The 22,525-nt window shown below is 44.4% G+C and overlaps 1 protein-coding gene across 7 annotated transcripts in view; it reads left to right on the top strand.

Annotated features, from left to right (window-relative positions):
• The window catches only part of BACH2 (BTB domain and CNC homolog 2), a 198,460-nt gene that overhangs the window by 18,266 nt on the left and 157,669 nt on the right, over window positions 1-22,525 (top strand). The window contains exon 1 of one of the 7 annotated variants that reach the window (XM_054820169.1): window positions 21,162-21,266. The exons of the other annotated variants lie outside the window; for them this stretch is intronic. The gene's annotated coding sequence lies outside the window, so the exon portion shown is untranslated. Of the gene's footprint in view, window positions 1-21,161; window positions 21,267-22,525 lie in introns of those variants that run through there. 7 annotated transcript variants of the gene reach the window in all.

Below are 22,525 nucleotides of genomic sequence, written 5' to 3'. Positions count from 1 at the left end.
CTGTAAAGCCATAGGTAGGGCAGCAGTCATCTATAGCTGGTAACTTAAGCTGAAAGTGTGGGTTCACATGGGGCTTCTCCAGTGCACTGAAGTTTTCCATCTCAAGGCTCCTGTTTCACCCTCTCCTCTCTACAACCATTTACTACGCATGCACTTGGACCAGAATAGCTATTAATAAAACCTGTATCAATGAAACATTCCGGTTAGGAAAAAAAAAACAAACAACTTTTTCTTAAAACATGTTTCAAACTCAGCCATTTCATTGTGGTGCTCATAAGCAAGCTTACAGAAATGTAAAGTGGAAAAAGTAAGGGGTCAGTGGATTGTGGTGGAGGAGAAATGGGATCAAGCAAATGGTCGAAGATGGAAATGTGTTGAGCTGGCATTGTTGCAGATATACGCTGTGGGGCCTGTGCCCTTCAGTGTTGTTTTTTCCTCTTAGTCTGCAGCAATGCCATCTGCTCCCTGGGGAAAATGGTCTTCTATGTGGAGTCTCCATTAAGGGCAAAAGCAAGAGAGAAACTGTTCTTACATCCTTGTATGACAGTCGTACCTTAAAATTAGGCCTTATGTAAGGAACCGCCCACTTTGAGCAGTTGTCCAAAAATCTAACATGGTTAGGTTCTCCTTTTTGGATCGTTCACCACAGCTTACTTTAGCATTTAGTTGTAGGGACCTTATTTTTACATCTCGAACTTTCAGGCTTGTATTGTGCTAGCATGACAATTGTTATTAGGTAGGAACACTGAAAATCCTGAGGTCAGTCCTGAGCTCCTGGCCTCTGCTTTCCCCTGGGAGCATGTTGCTGGTCTTCTCTGGGAGGACCCTGGCTGTGGATTCTTCTCAGTTCTCTTGAGGATGAACCTTTAGTTTTACCTTCAAGCAGGATGCCACGCAAGGCTTACTCTTGGGGTGCCACGATACCCTGGGCACATTTTCTGGAGAAGGGGAAATGTATTTACATTAAAAACACATAACCAACAACAAAAAGAAGCAGCCACTTCTCATACATTTGGGAGGGAATCCCACAGTGTCTTCAGAGAAGTAGATTTATTTGGTCATATGTAGTATCTCAGACCTCCCACCATCAGATGTCAAGGAGGTCTGACTTCCATTTTAAAACTAGTACCTGGTGTCGAATAGAGTTGTATTAAAGTCTTACTGCCTAGAAACCCAAACATGGAGAAATGAAGAATTCATGTCACTTGGTGTAGTTTCTTGAAAAGAGCTTAAAACTCCAGTGTTTATCTTGGATCCCCAGTGCAAGGAGCGGGAGGGAGCGATGAGGGTATTTTATGATTAATGAGCCTTTCTGCATATGTTTCTCATGCCTCTTGGCATTTAGTAGTCTCAGTGACCTAGCTTTTTATTTCATTTTTCTCTCGTTGGCATTCTCATCAGTAGTCTCCTGAGGTGCAAGAATCCACCCTCAACTAGCGGGTCTCTTCTTGGCTGTGAGGATGCGGGCCAGTTTGCTGTCCTTTGACTCCACTGGTCAAGTAGGTCAGCGTTTCTGTCCCATTCCTACTGTCGCTTCTTTTGTTCTCTGCTTCAGCACAAAGCAACTCCTACAACACATAAAGCCGTCACCGTCACCTTGAAAACAGGATCCAGTTAAGACGGGGAGCAGCTTTACACTGAAATTGCCGGCCTAACCGAGAACAGATTAATTTGGGTACCCTAGGAGCCTAGCTACGATACCTGCAGTTCAGTGGGAGTCGGGTTTGCAGCCATCGCAGCAGTGTAGACCTGGCCCATGCCAAGACAAAGGCCATAGGAAGAAGTGCTCTTCAGCTGCTTTTGGAGTCCCGTGTCCAGTTCTGGGCTCCCCAGTTCACGAAAGAGAGGGAACTACTGGAGAGAGTCCAGCGGAGGGCTGCAGAGATGATGAGGGGACAGGACTGGAACATCTCTCTCATGAGGAAAGGCCGAGAGAGCTGGATCTGTTTAGTCTGGAGAAGAGAAGACTGAGAGGGGATCTCATGAATACTGATAAATATCTAAAGGGTGGATGTCAAGAGGATGGGGCCAGAGTCTTTTCAGTGGTGCCCAGTGACAGGACAAGGGGCAACGGGCACAGACTGGAACACAGGAAGTTCCATCTGAATATGAGAAAAAACTTTACTTTGAGGGTGCCAGAGCCCTGGAACAGGCTGCCGAGAGAGGTTGTGGAGTCTCCTTCTCTGGAGATATTCAAAACCCGCCTGGACGCCATCCTGTGCAACCTGCTGTAGGTGATCCTGCTTTAGCAGGGGGGTTGGACTAGATGGTCTCCAGAGATCCCTTCCAACCCCTACCAATCTGTGATTGTGTGATTCTGTGCTTTCCTCCATCCTGTAAAGAGGAGAAACCCAGGATAACAACACATGGTTCCTGGCACTTACACGTGGAAGGCGGCGGGGTGGGGGGGAAATTGCCCTATGGTCCAAGCAGCACAGTCTGTTGCAATTAGAGGGTTTTTTCCTTTATGGATCTGTGTGATTTTTATGGATAGGGAGGGGTTTGGCTTAGGACACGGGACTGATCCTTCATCTAGGACAGTGTGAAGAACATGTGATACTGAAGATAAAGCAATTTATCCTTTCAGATGGGAGCATTCTCAACTGGTGGCAGGCCATATATGGCACATCAATAGCTCTGCCTCCCCTGGGGTTTCTCCCCGCAGCTGCACACCATGTGTATGTGTATGTGTGTGCGCTCACCAAGGAGGTGGGGGGAGTATTTAACCAGCTGCAAATCAGTGAATCAGTGTAGGGGAAATTATTTCCCTTGGGCAGAGGAATGCCGTGCTAAGGCGGAGGCGGAGTTTGGCAGGCCCTCCAGCGGTTCAGGGGTAGTGGGAACCCATGCCACTGCTCTGTGGTGGCTCACCTGGGCTGGAGAAGGGAGTCCCAGTTGCCAGGTCCCACCGAAGGAGTCCTAGGTGCTTTATAACCACTGCACAACCATTTGTGTCATTTCCTCTGCCACTTCAACCAAGGTGTGGAGAGGCTGGAAAAGAAACATGGGATCAGAGGGCTGGAGCATGAACCGATGTCTCTGTAGGGCAAGAGCAGGGAGATGAAGGACTACTGAAAAATAATGGTGTGCTGCAGGTCAGGTGGCAGCTCTCCAGGGACTAGAGCATGAGAAGAGCATGCTTTTGCTCTTCTGGCAGTAGGGCTTACGCTTCCTTTCCTGCCTGCCTCCTTACTTGGAGAGCAGTCAAAAGAGAAGTCATCTGATCAACCTGCCAGAGGCCTTTCTTCTTGCTTCTGCCCAGCTGAAGAGACAACCGTAAAAGTTTCCCCATTCATTCCTAGCTCTTCTTTCTTGGCTGTTGACGCCTGAGCAAGTTCAGTCTGTACTGGTCTGTTTTCTTTGCATACGGGCAGTCTATCTATGTAGTAAATATTTCTTGTCTTTCTCTAACCCCTGGGTACAGCACACCTGTTTTCTATAGTGATGTGTGCCATTTAACTAATTGTGCTTAAATGGAGGAAGTCAGTGAGTAGATGGAGGATTTTAATTTCACTGAAGCCATTCAGGGAAAGCAGCTGGATTTCTATTCTGCATATGTCCTTATTCCAACCCCATGCTTGACTAGTTTGGGAAGTGCTGTGGTGAGCACCCAACACGGTGAGTTCTGTCACGTGCATGAGTGGCTGGATGCTCATCACAGAGGCTGCAGATTGAAGCGTAACTAAACGGCCGGGGCAGAGAAAGTGGCTCAGCTTTGTTTTTACAGAAGAAGCCTTAGAGGTTTGCACAAGCTTTTTCTGGCCCCGGTGAGTAACCCAAAGGAACAAGGCCTTCCAGGATAGAAGCTTCTGGAGAGTTACTAGCTGGGAGCATGGTGCTTTGGGGCATAAGAGCTTGGTTTCCAGCAGGGTGAGGGGAACAGAAGAGACAGGATGGGGGAGGTTTTCCTGTGTTGACCAACGTTAGTTTTCTTGAGCCTTGCCCTGAAGCTTCTGTAGCTCTGCTGCCTGAAGCTGACGGTGGGGTGAACCGTGAGTGGAATCTGAGAAGACATTTTCTTGTGTACAGTATAAACTATTATCATACAGTTACTATTAAACTTTGCCAGTATTTGCATTTGGAAGTCTCATAAGAAAGTCTGTAAATAAAAAGTACCACAGTGTAGGGAACACTTGGCTTCTACAGAAATTTTTCTACAGAAAATTAGTGAAACTAAACGCAGTGTATTACATCCATCAGACCACGAGGCTGTATGCAGTGAAATAGGTAAGGGTCTTGCCATTGATTGAGCGGGTCATAAATACACTGCGTTGATCTGTGCAGATTTGGGGCCCCATCTCTTCCAAATGGAGTAGAACTACAGTGAGCATGAGCAAAAAAGCTGACATTCATCTATGGGACAGCTAAGATCATGCTTCAAGCAGTGACCTAAATAACGAAACAATTTTCACTGTGGTTTTTTGGTGATTATTTTCTTTGCCTGGGAAGGGGGGTGTTTGAAAATCAGCTGCTCATAAATATGTAATGAGATCCTGGTGCTCTGGACAGTATTATACTGCTCTGAAAAACTTATGGCAAAGCTGTTCCACAGAGGTAGGATGGTACATCACATGTAGCCCTGTTAATGAAAAGAGGAGGATAATTGGCCTAGCAATATTAATGTAAAAAAAAACCCCCTTTTGGTGTAATGCTTTTGATAGGTCAAGGGGACAGCAGATAGTTTGGGGCAGGTTGTAACATGGAAGTAAAATGTGAACATGACCATTATCTGTTGAGTCCAGCAAAGAATGTACCCTATTGTGTTCATATTGCATATATTGTACTTTTCATTTCTTATAGATGTACCCATTTTAATGTACTGGACCTTTGCTTAGTAACACATCTTTCTGGGAAAACCTATACATAATAGCATTGTTTTAGTGGGCACAAATCCTCGCTTGGGCTACAAGCACATGTTTTCGACAGGACGTGTTTTGGACACTGTGCATGGAATTTTATGTAGCAATTGTCCTCTTTGCTTTTGTGGGTAAATTTTCTAGCGCTAAAATATTGAGCTACAACACTGTGCTTCATTGTTAGACTCGCTGACCTTTGCCTTTAGTTGGAAAGGGGGCAGGAAATCTGTGTTTCCTAAAAGCTGCCCGAAGTCACAGAAGAAAGCAGTATCCCTTCTGCTAGCAGCATACGAAATGACCTCTCGGTGCAAACAGAAATAACTGTGGTCACATGAAAGCCGTATGGAGTCTTGGCTGTGGGAAGTCAGGGATGATGGGAAGCAAACGACAGGGAACTGGATGTTGATGTTGGTTGTGTCAGATATCTAAACTCATGTAGTTTGCAATAGTTCTTCTTATCAGGATCCACAACCCATCTCTTTATCAGAGTAAGTGTGAGCCCATGGAGCAGATGTATATGCACCGCTTCAGAGGCGAGATCCAGTTGTGGGCAAAAGGAAGGTGGTCTTACAGGGAAGGGAAGTGGAACTTGTTCCCTCTTCCCTGACTCTTGGAGTGTGTGAGAAAACAAAAAGCAATCCAGAATGGTGAAGACAAAATATCTCAGCCTCTCTTGCCAGTTGGAGAACTGCTAATAATGTTTATAGTCTTGGAACAAAAGACAACAAAACAAGTTACTTAAGAAAAGAATCCATCATTCTGACAAAAATAGAGCTTTCAGCTATTTTTTTGTCTGAGCCTGTGTTTCTCCAGCCAATCAATCCTGTTACTGAATAAAACTCTGGAAATGAACTTAACAAGATTAATGTCTGTAAATATTTGTAAAACCTATGTGTTACACAGTCTCTTTAAATGAGATTATGTCATGTTTATAATACTTACTCATATTTTGTACCCGGTCTGGTCTAAAATTGAATAGTTTTCATTAATTTTTCTTGCTTGTTTAATTTCATGCTTAAACCAATAAGTTACAAATCCGCATGACTGCCCACTTATTGTTACACTTGGAATAATTGCACTGAGTCACTGTGCATGGACTCGGATTGCCACAGGGTGTTAATACTTGATATTTAAGCAAGCATGTTTATCTGAAAGCTGGCTCGTCCATCTGTGGAATGCAGTGTTTACTACGTGAAGTTCAGCCTAGAATGATTGCAGTTAGGAGATGTAGTCTGTGATCATTAATAATGCTTAGAATTCGTGTTCATCTCTTCAAGGGTGTTAGGGAATCTGTCTGCTAAATGTGGGAAAATAAATGCAGGGAAAATGAACGTTAGGCTTTGAGAAAAGGAGGTTTGTCTGAATTTAATAAAGTCTTCTTCAAAGATTCTTTTTTCTTTCCTTTCCTTTTTTTTGTCCTGGTGGGTATCTGGTTTTTGTCTATGCTCTGTCTTGAATGTCTGGTTTAACCAGAGGAGAATTTGGGATTATGCAAGCTAATAATCAATTCCCTTCATAAACGGAAAGATTAGCTTTTTCCCATCCAAGTTTATTTCCAAGGTTTAGTCCAAGTATTTAGTTCCAAACACTGATGTGGAGGGGTTTTTTCCCTAATGAAATTTTCCCCTGTGGCAGAGAGAACCCCAGGGAAACCGACATTTGAAATGCCATTTCACCTTCGTTTATTTTGCTAATGTGTTTGCAGGTAGGTAAAATGCTGAGAAATTCAGTGGCGGCATCACCTGCTGGACTCAGAGGGAAAACAAATAATGAAGGGGGGTAATGGCTGTTAGTTTACTTGCACCTTCTGCTGAGGGGCCGTTCACCGGTCCTGAAGGAAACGTTTGATGCTCCGCGAACCCTTGGCACGCAGGCGGGGGCAGAGAACCCTTCCCCTAGCAAATTCCCTGCACCAGGGGCCGGCAGAGCTTTTCTTCCTCGAGCAAGGTGGGTGATTTCTTGTAGGACTTTGTCAGAACTGGTAGTCAGGTTTTAGCAGGAAAGCATAATCTTTTTAAACTGCAAAGGGTCCACAGTTCTTGCTTTTTGGATTACTAGCGAAGTGTCAGCAGCAGGCTGCATTTCATTTTTCATGGGGGAAGCACCTGTGCAGTTCTGCAGACTGAGATAAAGCAAACTTTGGATTGGAAATCAGATGAGTTTGTCAGTCAGAATAACCGTATTGTGGAGCTACAGGTGAGGAGTCAGATGGCACTTCATTCTTTGCAAAAACAGAAGGGAAGTTTTTATAATGTACCACTCTTTCACATCAGTAGTATTTACTGCTGTTGAGCACAGTCGCTCCTGACCAAGGTGATTTTGTTAGTTGGTTTCCTGTTACTTGGAATATCCAAAGGAATTGCCATTATTCAGAGGCCACGTCTGGCAGCTTAATATTTTGTTTCAGCTGGTATTAGCATGTCCGTGTATCATACTTAGAAATAAAGTTTCTTTTCCTTTTTCAGCATATGTATTACAATAAGAACATAGGGAAAAAGAGCTGGAGGACATCATAGTTTTAAATATGCTTTCATTTATATTCTTGTATGATTTCATTTATATTCTCTGATGATCTCTTGTTGATCTTTTGCTATCTATCCAAAGAATGTTTTAGTAAACAATACCAAATTTATAGAGAATGTAGGAATGTAGAGGAATATGTATGTGTACAAGAGAGGCTGACATCTTTTTTTTAAATTGCATTAGACTTTTTTTTTAGGTCTTAAGTACTTTGCATTATTCTTAGCAGCAGTAATACATGGAGCATACCGAGATATATTATACACATATAATTTGTTCTTGGGCACCACTATAACATACGTGGGTGTCAACTGCATATTGCTGTGGTTTTTAACCAATTTATGATAGTTTTGTTCTGATGCAAAGCTTAAGTATGCTAGAACCAGGATTGCCACCCACTTTAAATGTTGTTGTTAGCAGATAGCATTTATTTCAGTCACTTTAAAATCTTAACATCACGAAGTGGTTTCAAAAGATTTATAGCTTTTTAAAACAACTTTTATATTCCAGCTGGATGATAACTACTAGCATTGGTACTGGAGATCATTCTCCTGCAACACCTAATGCGGGTGTGGAGTTCCACTGTGTTAATTAATTAATTCCACTGAGCTCTTGAACCTCCTAGAAGAGTAGGGACATCCCCGTTAAGCATCCAAACAGGATACAACTGACTGCACAGCAGCATTCTCTCAAAGCTTCCCTTGATCCTCTGGATGGAGTCCAGCTAGCCCATCACTTCTAGGAATACACGTCAGACCATACGACCTTACATAATGACCACGCGTGTGAGAAGCCCAGAGGGCAGGTAATCTGTGGGATGTCCATCCGTGATGCTGGCAGCAGACTGGCGAGCTCCTACACTGGTGAGGTTTGCAGCTGGCTACCTCGTGGTTTTTGCAAATGGCATTCCCCAGCCTTGGTTTGTCCTCCTGCTTTTCTTGTACAGCAATTAGGCTGGGAGAATGTGAAGTGTGGCTCGTGTAGTCCATGCAAAGATTTCTGAAGGAAGCCGACAATGCTCCTTTTGCCTCCAGTCAATTCTTTGGCTGAAATTAGCTTGAAGATTAGAGGAGAGGATACAGCCACAAGCGCGCACGCACAAGCTTACAAAGCAATGAACATACCAAGAGAAATCGCCCAGAGTAAATTTTTTGTGTGCCACGTAAACAAATTTATCATAAACATTCAGTGCCTGCTTGTTAGGTTTATTTGGTAGGTTACCCTGTGTTCCCTAAGAGCTGAAGTTAAGACGCTTACCAATGCTGTGCTTCGTTTTCGGGGATCTACTGAAAGAAACAGGCTGAGCTTCTTCTCCCCTTCTTCCATTTGTGTATGAGAAAAATGGAGGCTACTTGCCTTCCTGGGGCTTAGAGAGGATTAGTTACTCTTTAAGACCGGCTTTGGAGAGGAGAAGCACTAAGCAGGGATGGCGTGACGTTGGTCTGCTCCGGAGATGGGAAGGGAGGAGGCACTGGGGTGCTCCTGGAGAGGGAGGAGCGTTAGCCGGTGAGGACCGGGTCAGGAGAGCCCCTGTGTGGGTGCGTGGGGGTGGAGGGAAGGCCACCAGCAGACACGGGGAGACCGGAGCTGCGTGGGGCTGGCTGGCGCTTCTGGGACGCCTGCAGCCTGCTCTTTAAAGCAAGCAGAGCGAGGCAGGCAGAGGCAAAATACTCAGAGCGTTTCAGTAAATACGAGCACAAACCTGTTGGCTTTAATCAGCTTATGAGAAACGAACTGCGCCTGGGACCTGCACATGCCAGGCTTGCAGAGCAAGCTCCGGTTCAGGCGTGCGCATGTGCACGTCCCTGTGCACACCCTGGGTGCACACCCTGGGCTGGGGGATGCTGCCTTCAGGCTCCATCGCACGGCTTTCTGCCTACCTGGCCTGGGCATCCCCCGAAAAGCCTGCCAGGGGAGGAAAGCCTCGCCATTTAGCATGCTCCAGCACAGATTTGGAAATGTTGAAAACCGTGCTCAGTGCCTGCCTCCAGACAAATTCAAAACCTGGTTCAGGACAAATTATCCTCCCGTAGTAGAATCCATGGCACAAATGCTTGCCTGCCTCTTCCCGCTTAGCTGAGCGCATTTCTTTCCTCGTGTGCTCTGTTGTTCCCGTTAGTTCCCGTTGCCTCTGCAGTGAGGGGACGCTGACCTCCGCATTAATAGCTTCCCCATCATCTGCTTAAGGGTCCTGGTTGTGTCTCCGGCAGGGGCTTATCCCCCATGACTGGTTCCCCTTCCTACCTGTTCCCTTCTGCATCCTCCGGGATTTAACTCCATGTAGTTGAGCTGGATAATGCCCAACAGATAAAGCAGGGTCTGAAGCTGGGGTGCAGAGAGCTCCTGCACTGTGCAGACCCAAGGGATGCCCAAGCACATCCTTGCCTTCCAGAGGACTCTGCATCCATTGGTTAAATATCAGCTAGTTTCCCACATTATCTCAGATTTCTGTTTATTTTTTCTTTTTTTTTATGTTCCTCATCCCTCCCAAGAAGACAAAAAGCTATAATATTAAAAGAGAATTTTATAAGTCCAGGGAGAACATACTTTTTCCTTGTGCAAATTAAAGTAATGTTCTGTAATAACTACCATGTAGGAATTGATTTTCTGCAGGTAACAACTTTCTGGGCTTGATACAATAAAGTAATAGAGCTGTGCATGTTTTGTGTAACCCCTGCAGTATTTCAGGGCTGTGATAGAAACAGCCTTTGTCATGCAAGAATAGCAATTGCATTCCAACATTTTCAGGTTTCAAAGTGTGAACATCAAACATAAGAACAACAGAACAAAAATATCTGAAATTCATCAGCCATTTTCATCAGAGTTTTGCCAGACCCCACACTGTAAGCGTGGTGGTACTTCAAAGCCTATGACAGTTCAGTTTTTAAAAAAAATAAATTACTTCATCCTCTTGAAATATTAACATAGGAGAAAAACAAAGGAAAAGGTTCTCTTGGCATCTGCATCTGTGATGGGGTGGATGATTTGTCATCTTGAAGTTCTACCTGAAGTTGAGACAGAAAACCCTGGCACTTCATTATCGTCAGGCTTCTTGCTGTCTCTTTTAAATGCAGTTGGCAAGCTCCTTACTTTTCCCTTGTAGCATGAACGAGGAGTCTCCAGCTTGCAGAGGCTCTGGGAGAACGTGTAAGCAATTGCATGAGTCCAGAGAGGAGCTGCAAGGTACGATTCTGTAGTAAACGGGCTCACTGCAGCGAGAAGTAGGGCGTGAAGGGCAGACAGTGGTGGTCCCCGACACACAGGATGAGCCCTGTGATTCTGGACCAGCAAGTGATGTCCAAAGAGTACTTACTGTATCCCCCTCTGCATCAGCTGAAAGAAAGGGTAGAGCATGTAGGGAACTGGTGTTTTGTCTGGTTACACAACATGTCTGGTACTTGTCGAAGTAAAAGTTGGTTTCTAGAGCCCATATAAATTCCATCCATATGTCTGAGTTATTGCTCTGTGCCCTGGAAGAAGTAAACTTGTGGACCTGGAGTTAGGTCTGAATTCTGGCTAAGCATGTGCTTAAGCCTGCTGGAAGCCTGAGAGGACGGTGCTGGTCTGGGGATGGAGGGGAGCTGGACCATGATGTCCCATTTTGAAGCAAGCCAGCGGGGAGGGTGACCTTGGGAAGTGCCAGAGGAGAGGCCACTGTTGATGCCTATTTGGGTCAAGACAAACCTAGAGGGTGACATTCACTCCCCGGTGCGGCCAGAGCGGGCACCGATTGGGCGCTGCGATTCTGCTGGTCGCGCAGGTTGCGGTTCTTCTGGTGTTACCAAGAGGTGTTTCTTTAGGGGGAAGGCACTTGCCAAAGTACCCATCGGGCTGGCAGCAAGCAGATGCCGAAGGGTTGTGTGTAGCTGTTACCTCCTCTTCTGGTGGTGCGGGAGATGCACAGGCGCTTGTGCCTTGTCCCTCCCTCTCATTGCTGCCAGCGCTGCTGGTCTGCAGCCAGCTCTTCTCAGTGTGGCGTTACCGGTCTCCTCTGTTTTGATGGCTACATTTGAAATATCTTGTTGCTGATTATGCAAAGTATCTGCTTTTCATCACCACGTCTTTTTGTGTGAATGCTGTGTTGAGTCTTCAGTATGGATTTAATATTTCTTGAATATTATATGTTAATTGGTTCCAATTTTCTATTGCTTCATCTCTTGGCCACTTCAACTTAATTATTGTTGTAGCTGCCCTTCTGTGAAATATGTTTTGCCTGTCCTCATTTTTCTTCTCTGTTTCATTTAAATATTTGGCAACTTAAGTAAACGTTTTTGCCTTATATATTTGGTTTAGAACAACAGATTCCCATTAAATCATATATGAGAGTTTATTTAGTTAATAGGGAGACTGTATAACACTACTGAGTGGAAAATGCAGTGTATTGTAGCCTACAACATTAAACTGAGAATGGTGTGTTTCTTGAAACTTGAGGTTCGTGTGTTGATATATCAGGGTCTTAAAAAATTTATTACTGCTTTCATGTAGAATTTCATCGTGGCAGATGACCTGTGCTATTCACCTAGATCTCTGTATAGGGGGGGAAAAATCCTCTGCATGCTTACGTTGAATGAAAAGGTGCTCCTTCAAAAGGCTAAGGAGTAAAACTGGACCTCAGCAAGAAAAATATATCAAGCTGATGTATCCCTTAAGCCTTGACTCTGCAGTATATGAGGATCTTCCATCAGTGGAGCAGGAGTTGCTGCTGGAGTCCCTCTGAAACACAGTGCTGAGTATCCTCATGTCCAGAAGAAAACCTCTTCGGGGGGACGGAGGTGGAGAGGGGACGATGCAAAGCGTAGAAGTTGTGAGGCAGTGGGAGATGGGAGTGACAGGCACGGAAAGCTGCGTAGATGGCGGTGCGTTTTCTCTCGGCCCTCTGAAAGAGCCCGAAGGCCCCCTGCTCCCCCCCAGGTATGTTAGTGACACAGAGACAGCTCTTCTGAGCTTGTCCTTTCCTCCAGGTAGCAAAGGATGGGAAACTTCTGCCTAGGATGTGAGGCATCTGCACCAGGTGAAACGAAGGGTGGTGGGAAGGGTCCCTGCTGAATTGTTGAGTGGTTTTTTTAATAACACCACTGCGCTCAAACAGAAGGGTGCCGATGCCTCCGCACAGTCTCAGACCACTTCTTTCCTGGATGGCTCACCGTGCAAATCCAGGTCCTGCTGTTTACCCTGTGCAGAGAGTATTCGGCTGTAAAGGGGATGAGCCCACATGAAGACTTGTGTGAGGAAATGCAAGATCTCCCAAAGATAGCACAAAATTGTTTCTTAATGAGTCTTCGGTACAGCATTTCATAATGGACCTTCAGAAAGGTATGAAAAGTATTTGCCTCTGTGTCTTAATAACCTCTCCCGGGGAGGGAGCAGTCTTCTTCCCGTGTGGCTGCTGTGAGCCAGAGCCTCGGGCTCCTCCGGCTGTCGGCAGCCCCCGTTGCGGGCAGCCCCTCTGCCTCCTGCAAGTCATCGCTTCCACCCCTGAGATTTTGTGTTTAGAAGTGAGGCCGCTCGCAAGTTGGGATTTGACAGTGTCTTTTGTAAAGTAGTGTTTGGAAAGGAAACCAACAGGCTTCGCTGGATGCCCATGAATTGATCCAGGTGCTTGTTTCTAATGCAAACAGTAGCTCATTCATGAGCATAAGCCAAAGAGGATGTAGTCGGTTGTATCTTTTTTTTTTTTTAAACTGAAAAAAGTATTTTTGTAAGTGATTTAAAAATGGCAGTAAGTTAAAAAAAAATCAAGCAGGTGTTATGCTAAAATGTGAAGTGCTTTTACAGTTTCACAGCATATCTGGTTTTTTTCCTCTGTATTATCATTTCCCACAAAAGCAAATGGATTGAAAACACTGAGCAAACGGCTGATCATAATAGACTTTAAGGTGCTGGATTATTGCTCGGGTTTATGCTGCTTTCAGGTGCCTGTTGCTTGCATGCCAACTGCAGAAGAGTTTGATTATCTTAATAGTTGCAAAGCAAAGAAGCGTAGGACCAAAAGCATGGGTTACTGTTGAGATGTTATAATGCAAAAAATAAAAATAAAATGCTAAAAATGCCTCCCATTTCCATTCCTACTTAGCCCTTCTTAAAATAAATGAAAACAGTGTTAAACAAGTATCCATTTATTTTTAGAAATTTCTAGAAAGCGCTGGGATATGAGGATATGAGCACGACAGTGCCACCAGCCCGCTGCGAGACCGCATGGAAGCGTGTAATTGAGTGAGGAGACCAGTTTCTTTTGTTTCAGGTTATAGGATATTATTTAAAACCAATTGCAGCGTGTTGTTTTTAAAGTCGGTTATGTTCAGCCAGTAACCTCTAAATGGCGCCTGTTTTGGCTGCATCTGCCCTGCACACGCCAAGGCTGGGAGAAGAGAGGGGGCAGCCGAAGCTGGGGTACGTGCCCTGTACTGCCGTGCCTCGTATGCACCAGATGGTCCCACCCCGCAGCTCACTCGCTGCTTATTCCCTTCAGTTTCCTAAATCTTACTAATTTTCTCTTCCATAAATCATCAGTTCCCTTCCCTAGCAATTAATCATTTTGCTTATTTTTTGGTTCTATATTTAATCCTTCCCATTCATCAACTCGCTCGCATGTTAATCTTCCAATATTAGAGGAGTTGTATGTGTTTCTGTGCCAGTTCAGGTCCCTGTCCGTATACCCCAATTTCCTCTCTCTATTTTGGTGACCAGCAACAAGATGCTCTGGAGCAAGAGGCAGTACTCCTACCCACCTCAAATGGCAAGTACAGCATCCTGGCAGCCTGTGGTGGCTTTACCCTTGAATTATTGGGTCAAGACTGGAGCATGAGACGTTTATGTTCCTTTCCAAAGCCTTGCTGAGATGGGAAGCTCGTGTCCAGTCCCTTTTTGAATCCAACTGGGCTCTTGGCCTCCCTGGTATAAAGGGGATGAATTACTATTGGGTAAGTTGCATGTTGTGTAGAGAGTATTTTCTTTTACATGTGTTGAGGTTTTATTTGGTTGAAATTTATTTTCTTCTCGTGTTACGAGATTGAGAAACACAATCTCCTATTTTATCTTTCCTGTTTATTTTCTAAAACATACATTTTAAGCAGACCGAACGGAGCATGTTATCCAGAACGGGAGCACACCTTCCTCCTGCTCAGCACCACTGCTGCTGCAAGGGTTTTGCTGTCTCCTCTTTCTTTCTGTCACTCAGTGCTGGGGTACCCCTGTTCGGAGCCCAGGCACGGAGGTGGCCGGGCACCGGCCCTGTGCTGTCCTGCCACCCCAGGAGGGCAACCCAAGCCGTCCCCAGTGGCGCTGCAAATTGTCACTTAAATTGGAGAGGTGTTTGGCAAATGATTTAAAAGTCATTACTGTGTGCATGCATTTCTTGGGAGGGGTCAACAAAAAACGGAGAGGTGTCTATCAGCTGAGCTGTCTGATTGAATGATAGCTCTTCTGTTCCAAGATATACCTGCAGCACGTACATAGACTCTTGTCTGCTTTATTTTCCTTGTATTTACGAATTCTACAGAAAACTTTATAAAAGCTACATCGTGTTTCTTAAGCGATTCTTCAAACCAGCCCCTGACTTAGAAATGCTTAGTGAGAACGATGAGGGCATGTGCTGAGGTGTTGACACCTGCAGCAGCAGTTGGGAATGAAAGACCCGGAGCCACGTGTCCAGTGGTGTGCAGCTCCCTAAGGGACAGACCTGGCCCGGAGAGCCTGCGAGAGGGTGCGTCGAGGGGGCGTATAGCTCTGCATTTGAATGCATGTATGCAATGCCGTATCTTTGGCAACATGTGCAGCCTGCATCTCTTTTTGTTCCGGGACTTATTCAGACATCTGAATAACTTCCCACCTCTCGACTGCAGGTTGATAGTTGTGCCCTTTGTGGACTTGTGTGGGTGAATTCTCTGTAGTACACGCTGTTGCTCTGCCTTTAACGCGTATATGTAACTGCTCAGATAAAATAAATTCATTGTACCTTGCTGTAGCTGTCAGTGAAAGGAAATTGTGCATTTTTCCCTTGAGTGTTGGGATAGTTTTCCTCCAGTCTTTCTTCCTTTTAGAGCCCTAGTAGCATGCTACTTTTGAGATCTGTCTCTCTTTACGGAGGAAAAATCACTTTCTGGTTTTCTTGTGTTCAGAATTATGCAAAGCAGTTGCTGAACATAAACATGCAACAGTAAATGCCATAGAAATGTACTCTACAAAGATTCCACCGTTAACCACACCAAAGAAAACAAAAATGCAAGGTTCTTCAAATCGATGTCACATGCAGGAAGTGACATTTAAATTCTTACTTATTTAAAATTAAGTCGTCTTACCATTTTCCTCTTTTAAAGTGTTGAAGATTTTCCATTAGTTAAAGGGTTGTCTTGCAAGCCTTCAAGAATAAGTTTTTCCATTTTTTCTAAGAGGCTTGAGCTATTGGGCTTTTTTCAGATGATGGTATACATGTGAGTGTAACACCTTAATGAGCACTGCATACATTTAATTGGCTATTTGAGAACCTGTGTGAGAGAACTGACCTCAGAAACGTTAGGAAATGCTGGTCTCACAGCTTATCTTTACACTTCATAAAAAGCATTGTTTAATTCTTGGAAGAAGAGGGTGTTTCAGTCTCGCTCATTTTTTTTCTTTGTTCTGGTATGCTTTGCTTCTGTTGGTGTTTTTCCTGGTCCCCTTCAGTGCTGGAATATAGTACTGAAACAACTGTGTGGTTTATGGCGTTTACTCCCAAGTTTTTCATTTTTTCATCATGTGGAAGCCTCATGTTGAGCCTCCAGTAAACAGATTTTCTTGAATCCAAACAAAAAGTGAGGGCTGCAACATGCAACCAGTTTTGGCTGTGAAGTCAGGGTCAAAGTCACTCGCGCACATCTAGTCCAGACGGCGGTGAGCTTGGGCTTGCCTAAGTGTTGATCTTCCCCACCGCTCCTGGCTGAGCTTGCGTCCCAGCAACGAATGACGCTTAGGACTCCTCGGGATGGCAAGCTGAGCCGTCGGTCCCCTCCGCCATCGGGTTGTCTGAACGAGGTTTTTTTTCCCCGTCCTTTCTGAAGGAGCGTTGCTGGAGTAAACATCTGTCCTTCCTCTTTGTTTGAATTGCTGATCCTTTCGCGTGCTGGGTGCGCCGTGGATTGAACGCAACTCGCCGATGCTCTTCTGAAGCATGAAAGGATGATGCATTTGTTTCATTTCTCGGGCATCTGCCAAAAATATTTGATAGTGTTCAAGTGTCGAGATGTTATCTCAATCACTTAAATTCTGTACTTCAGCGTTTCTCTATTGCGAGGGTTGAAAACAAAAACACCAAACTTGAAGTATGAACTCTTTTTTCAAATTAAATGTAACATTTAATGTACTTGTAGCTGGTAAAATTATCACAGTTGCTAATTGGTAAAATTTTTATCATTATGGTTGAATCTTCTTCATCAGAATGTGTTTGTGTTCCTTTCATCTACAACTTCTCCACAGCATCGTGGAAAAATAAGTCTTTATCTCTTCTGCATCTCCTCTATATTATTCTGTCAGCTAGAAGTGTCTCTTTGGTATTCTACAAGTATTGGAAGATTTTAAAATACAGTCTATTAAGGAAAAAAAAAATTAAAAGATACTCTGTTAAGAAAAAAAAAAAGCTAAAATCTTGTTAAATAATTAAGATGCTTTGGGCTTTATCAGGATTGACAGTGTTCTTGCCATAATATACATATGCAAAAACTGTAAGAAGTTTAATATTTTATAGCAAGGATAACTCCAAAACCTAAATCTGCTGGCTTGTTTCTATGGTAACAAATATTGAAATATGTCTAGCCAACACTGTAGGTCCCCCCCCATTTAATTTCTGTCTATGGGTTCTAGGAATTCATTAAAACTGTAGAATCCTTTTTAAATTGGTACGTTCTGTTGTAAAATTCCCTAAGATTAATGTTGAACATAACTTTAAATTTTAACATAAACATTTCTTTGAAAGAGATTTCTTAGCAAGTGAGGGATTAGAGTTATATTTCTAAGACTGTATGCTCATTGATCTGGTATTTTTGTTCTTCATTGTCAAGGTGAATTTTGTGTGTGTGTGTGTGCATGACTATACTAAAAAATGGAGTTTCAGTCTATGGATTCTGCTGAAAATATTAAAGGCTGCCTAGCTGGAACGGTCTGGCTGGAAGACAACAACAGCATGAAGTCAGCACCTGCAGGATTAAATTTAGTGGTCAGGACCTCTTGGCCAGAGCTGCTACTGAGGGATCCTGTCCTACTTTTAAGATTAAAATGATGACTTACTGGGAGCTTCAGCCTTCAATTAATTGCACTTTTTGTTTACTACAGAGTATTTTCTAGGTATCTGATTTAAGCTGTTTTGTGTCTGACATCTTCTGGTTGTTTTTCTTTTGAGGGCAGCCCGGCAGTGTTGGGAAGTAATCTGAAATGTTGGCTGTGAGTTTCCATTTCCCCAGTGGTAACTCAAACCACAAGGACCTAGTCCCAGCAGTAAGAGAAAAATTTTGAGACTTGGAGGTGAAACATCAGGTTGATGCAACATTTTGCATCTGGTTTACTAGCCAGCATTAGACGCAGCTGGAAGCATAAAGACTTCCTCCCTCCGCCTGCAGGGACTCTGGTTTCTGCTGGGATGTAGTAAAGATAATGAGGCAACAGAAAGAAAATTTCAGAAACTGAGATTTGCGCTTAACAGCTGTGTTTCGGGAGCCCATGGTTATGGACTAAATGCCTGTTTTCTCATAGGGCTAATAGCATCCAACCCTTTTTCCTTGAAGAGACTTATAGCTGGGGACTTGGAAATCAGACCCAGCAACCTTAACTGATGCCTTGAAGGGCAAGGAGGTGCAGCTGGAACCAGTAACTGAAGTACTCAATAAAAGCAGAAGGTGGTGTTCAGAAAAAGTGCAGTTCATTCATTCGTATCCTCCTGGAGCAATAAGGAAGAAAAGCGGGATATTTAACGGGCAAAGGATTATCTCCACGGTCCCATGCGGGAATGAGTGATTTCAGTGCCGAGCTCGAGGCTGGTGTAGGCAGCGATTTGCTCCGAGAGCCAGAAGATTTGGCAGTTCTGCTCCTCAGACAGAGCCAGGCTGAAAGAAGGGGGCAGAGTATGTGCACAAGTAAAAGAACAAAACAACACGCATAAATATATTCATCGGGACGGTGAGCAGAATATCCTGTCACCTCACAGACTCTAGGTAAATGTCCAAAACCTCCTTTTATGATTGCAAACGTTATGGAGAAAAAGAATTGAGGCAGTGTTCAGTGAAGAAGTTGCTGTTGGGTTGGATGTGGGAGGCTTGCGAGATCCCAGCCCTCACCTTGCTTCACCTGTGTATGTGTTTACTTGTCCCTGGCCTGAGATACTGATTTTGCTTTCATGCACGTCCCGTGGTGTTCTTTGAACCAGCACGGGTTGTGGAAATAGGAGCTGCAGGGTCACCGATGAGAAGGTTATCAAAGCCTGTCTCCATCTTACGTGACTGGTATCACCGTACTGTCTGACAGCTCTTGTGAGTGTGCGCTCTCGTGGTACCAGGGTACCTCCAGCAGCACCCAGGCTTCTCATCCTGGGAAGCATGTGGCTGATGGAGGAGTCTTCCCTTCACACCTCCCCTTGCCACGCACTCAAGGGCAGCCATGTCCACTCTCAGCAATATGTTGAACGCTCCAGACTTGATCCCAAGTCCATGGAAGGGCGACTTCTCTCTGCAATGAGCTTCATCCAAGAGGCCAATGTAAATGACATTTTCTTCTGGCCTGCTTGCCTTTTTTTTTTTTATGATGACTTTTTTTTTTTTTTTTTTTTTTAAAGAAAAGCAAGCAACCTTCAGTTTTGTAACTACGAGATGGAACTTGGCTTTTCAGGACAGAGATGTGACAGCTCTATGCATTTGCAGAATGCCTGCTGCAGGGAGGGTAGTGGGTGAGGCCCCTGGGAGCTGAGGTGAAAGTGGTTTTTTATTTATTTTTATTTTTAAATCCAAACACAAATTCTGAGAAAATTGTGAATGAAACTGATGAAAGACTTGCTACAAACAACTGAAAAAAGTTTGCCCTTTTGTTTCTTGGGTTGAATGTGGAACTTGGTGAAACTACAGATGTCCTTCAGCCCAAACTTTTTTTCTTTAAAATAATCCATTTTTCTTAAATAGGTACAAGAGTATATGTAACAAAACAAGTTGTGTTTCGAGGCTTTCTCACATCACACCAATGGACTTGTCAAATTTATTTTCTGGAGGAGTGAGCAGGATGGAGAGCGGGGATTAAACGTATGCGTGAAAGCCGTGTGAATACTCCTGTTCCATTAGGCTTTTACTCTTTCGCAGGCAGAGCAGGCCCGCTCACTGCGGCACGGCCAGTTGGTAGTCCTCGGAAAGCTTTCACGATAGACAAATGTGTCCACACCAGTTTTTCCACCTTACTTTAAAACATCTGGTATATATCAGGGTCCTACACACCCTTTTTGACTCTGGGAGCTGTGAAATGAAAAAGCAACTTGTATTCTTCTGTGATCAGCTCTCACATTCTCATACTGTGTCTGTGCAATCAGACACATCAAATTATACTGTGACTCGCTCCTGCAGTTTGAAAAATACTTACCGTCAGGTTTAGATGAACTGCTTAGAGAAATCCTGCAGCGAGTGAGCGTGAGTTGAGGGGAAGCACATGTGAGAGGTAAGATGCCAGCGGTTATATGGTCTGCTCGACGCAGGGCAAAGGCAGAGTTCAAGCCACGATTGCTGCTGTTAACCTTTACGGCATTTGTACAGAACAGGAGTCAGTGGTTTTTGCAGAGCTGATGTCGGTATTTCCCTTAACATAAGCAATGCTGTAGGAAGATGCATACCAGATGATAAAAAGTAATAGGCAGCGTGAGTGCATGCAGAGAAAATCTGCTTTGATACAGGAGTGTTTGTTTCCTGCAGGAGTTATATAGTGCCTTGCGAGAGGAGAAACAAGGATTTGTGGAACTGTATTAGTTTAAAATCTCTCTGAGTGTTTAGTGCTGTCCTGATAGCGAGGGAAAAAATTTCTGATAGCTTTTTTGGAGCCCTACAGTTTGGAATAGAAGATAGATGGTACGACTCCATAAAGACTTTTATGTGATGATATTCCCAACCATAATGTGACCAAGAGCCAGTCTCCCTGCCCCATTTCCCTGCTGATGAAAAATTTAGTTTATTATAGTTGAGTCCTCTGGAGGTGAAATGTCAACAGGTCAAGGGTGGCTCTGTTGCAGCTCCTTTTCTGTCCTCAATTCCCTAGTCTTATGGCAGAGTCTTTTTCTCTGTAGTTACTTTTGCTGTGCTGGTTAAAGACAGAAAATACTTAGCTTAACCCTGAGGCAGCTCAATCCTTGTGCTGGATTAATTAAAAAATGGCGCTACGCCTTCCACAGCAGCAGAGCATTGTTTGGGAGGGGAGCGAAGGGAGGAGTGCTGTGCACTGGGGGCAGGAGGACTCATCCTGCCTGCCAAGATCCCTGCCGTCACCGGGACATCCCTGCGCACGAGGGGAGCGGGTATCGGCTCCCAGATCTGCTGCGCGGCTCCCCGAGCTGGATTTTGCCTGCAGCGCTCTGTTTGTAAGGGAGCTGTTCCACCACGGGAGTGTTTTATTTTCTGAACTTGTTTCAAGCCCCTTTTCCATCCTGGGAAAAAAAACCCTAAAAAAACCCAAACAAAAAAAAGCCCCTTGGAAGAGGGGCTAGGTAACAAAGCTATGTGTTTCTCCTCCATGTTATGTATTTTGTACAAGTTAAAAGGCTTTTCATCTTGCGGACTGTTTTCTGCAGATATTTCCTAACTTTTCCCATGACGTTTTCGCCTGGTTCTTCAGAAGACTGTACAGACTGAAAGAGACTATTGTTTCCGCAAGAGCGCAAGCATGTGCACATCGGCTAATCTGGTTGGTACAGGATTGCAGGAGTGGGTGCTGGACTGAGGAACAGGATTGGGATGTGTGCAGCTATGAATTCTTGCAAACGGCGTGCTCTCTTATTCTGTAAATAATATCACATTTCACTTTCTAGGTTCACCATCCGTGTTTTTCCAAAAGTTGAACTCCAGTACCATGAGATGTAAACAAGGAAATGGCATACGGGAAGATTGCAAAAGTTTTGGTTAGCAGAGATTGGAAAGCTTGTTTGGTTTTCAGTCCTGCGCCTGGATAGGTATCAGCTACTTGATTGCTTGGAGACTCAGTGCATTTATTTTTCACAATCATAGGTCTAAAATTGATACTTCATTGACTTTCTTGCTTTTTCCTTCCCCAGATTTGGGTTTTTCATTTTTTGAAGTACAGGACAAGCAAACAAGTACTTTTTAGCCTGACGTTTAGGAGGCAGACTTTGGCAATAGAGATGCATTTGCCAGCTCTTGAGACACTGCAATCTGACCCTTGCATTTACAGCAAACTCTTTCTGCAAAGTAGTTGCATAGAAGACATCATGCGATGTGTTTGGGTTTGGTTTTTTGGGTTTTTTTCAATTGGATGGTATTACCAGGGAGCAAAGAAACTGCTGGTGGTTGGTTTTGACACCCAGGATCTTGTCAGATGCAACCTTAGTGCAGATTTATTTCCCCTTTTGGGAGCATTACCTAGAAGATAGCGCTGGGATAACTGCAGCTTCCTGGTGGTGACCCAGATCTCTGCTGGTGATGAGATCTCATCTCCGTTGGGCATGGAGCGAGGACAGCAGTTGCGTTTTCGACTGCTGATCCGCGGGCACATTCCCATACGGTGTTTCCAGGCTTGTCAGCAGCCTTGCAGCACCTTGGCTATTGCCGCTGACGTGCCCGTGTCTGGTGGCGAAAGGCGGGGTTTTCTTCCACAGTCTGGTTTCATGTAGGTCTCGTAAGAGGGTGTGAGGCAACTCCAGGGTGTTTTCACATACTACTTTATGTATGTGTGAGACAGCATAAAAGTCCTCGGAGGTTTTTTAGCAGCAACAACATTGTATAACTGACAATTTGTGATTTCTCCATTTTAATACCGTTTCCTTGCTTGGTCAGGAATACTTGCTGCTTGTGAATGACTCCTTGGAACTAGACGATGCAGGCTGGGAAGGCTGAGACTTGTCTGGTAGTTTAAGAATTGATGAGGATTGATAGCATGGTTTGCTGATGGATTTTGTCTGGCTGAGATGCTTTTTGACAGATGCACAG

This window comes from Grus americana, chromosome 3, assembly GCF_028858705.1.
Source record: "Grus americana isolate bGruAme1 chromosome 3, bGruAme1.mat, whole genome shotgun sequence".
NCBI classification, from domain to species: domain Eukaryota; kingdom Metazoa; phylum Chordata; class Aves; order Gruiformes; family Gruidae; genus Grus; species Grus americana.
This window is presented reverse-complemented; position numbering and strand designations above follow the sequence as displayed.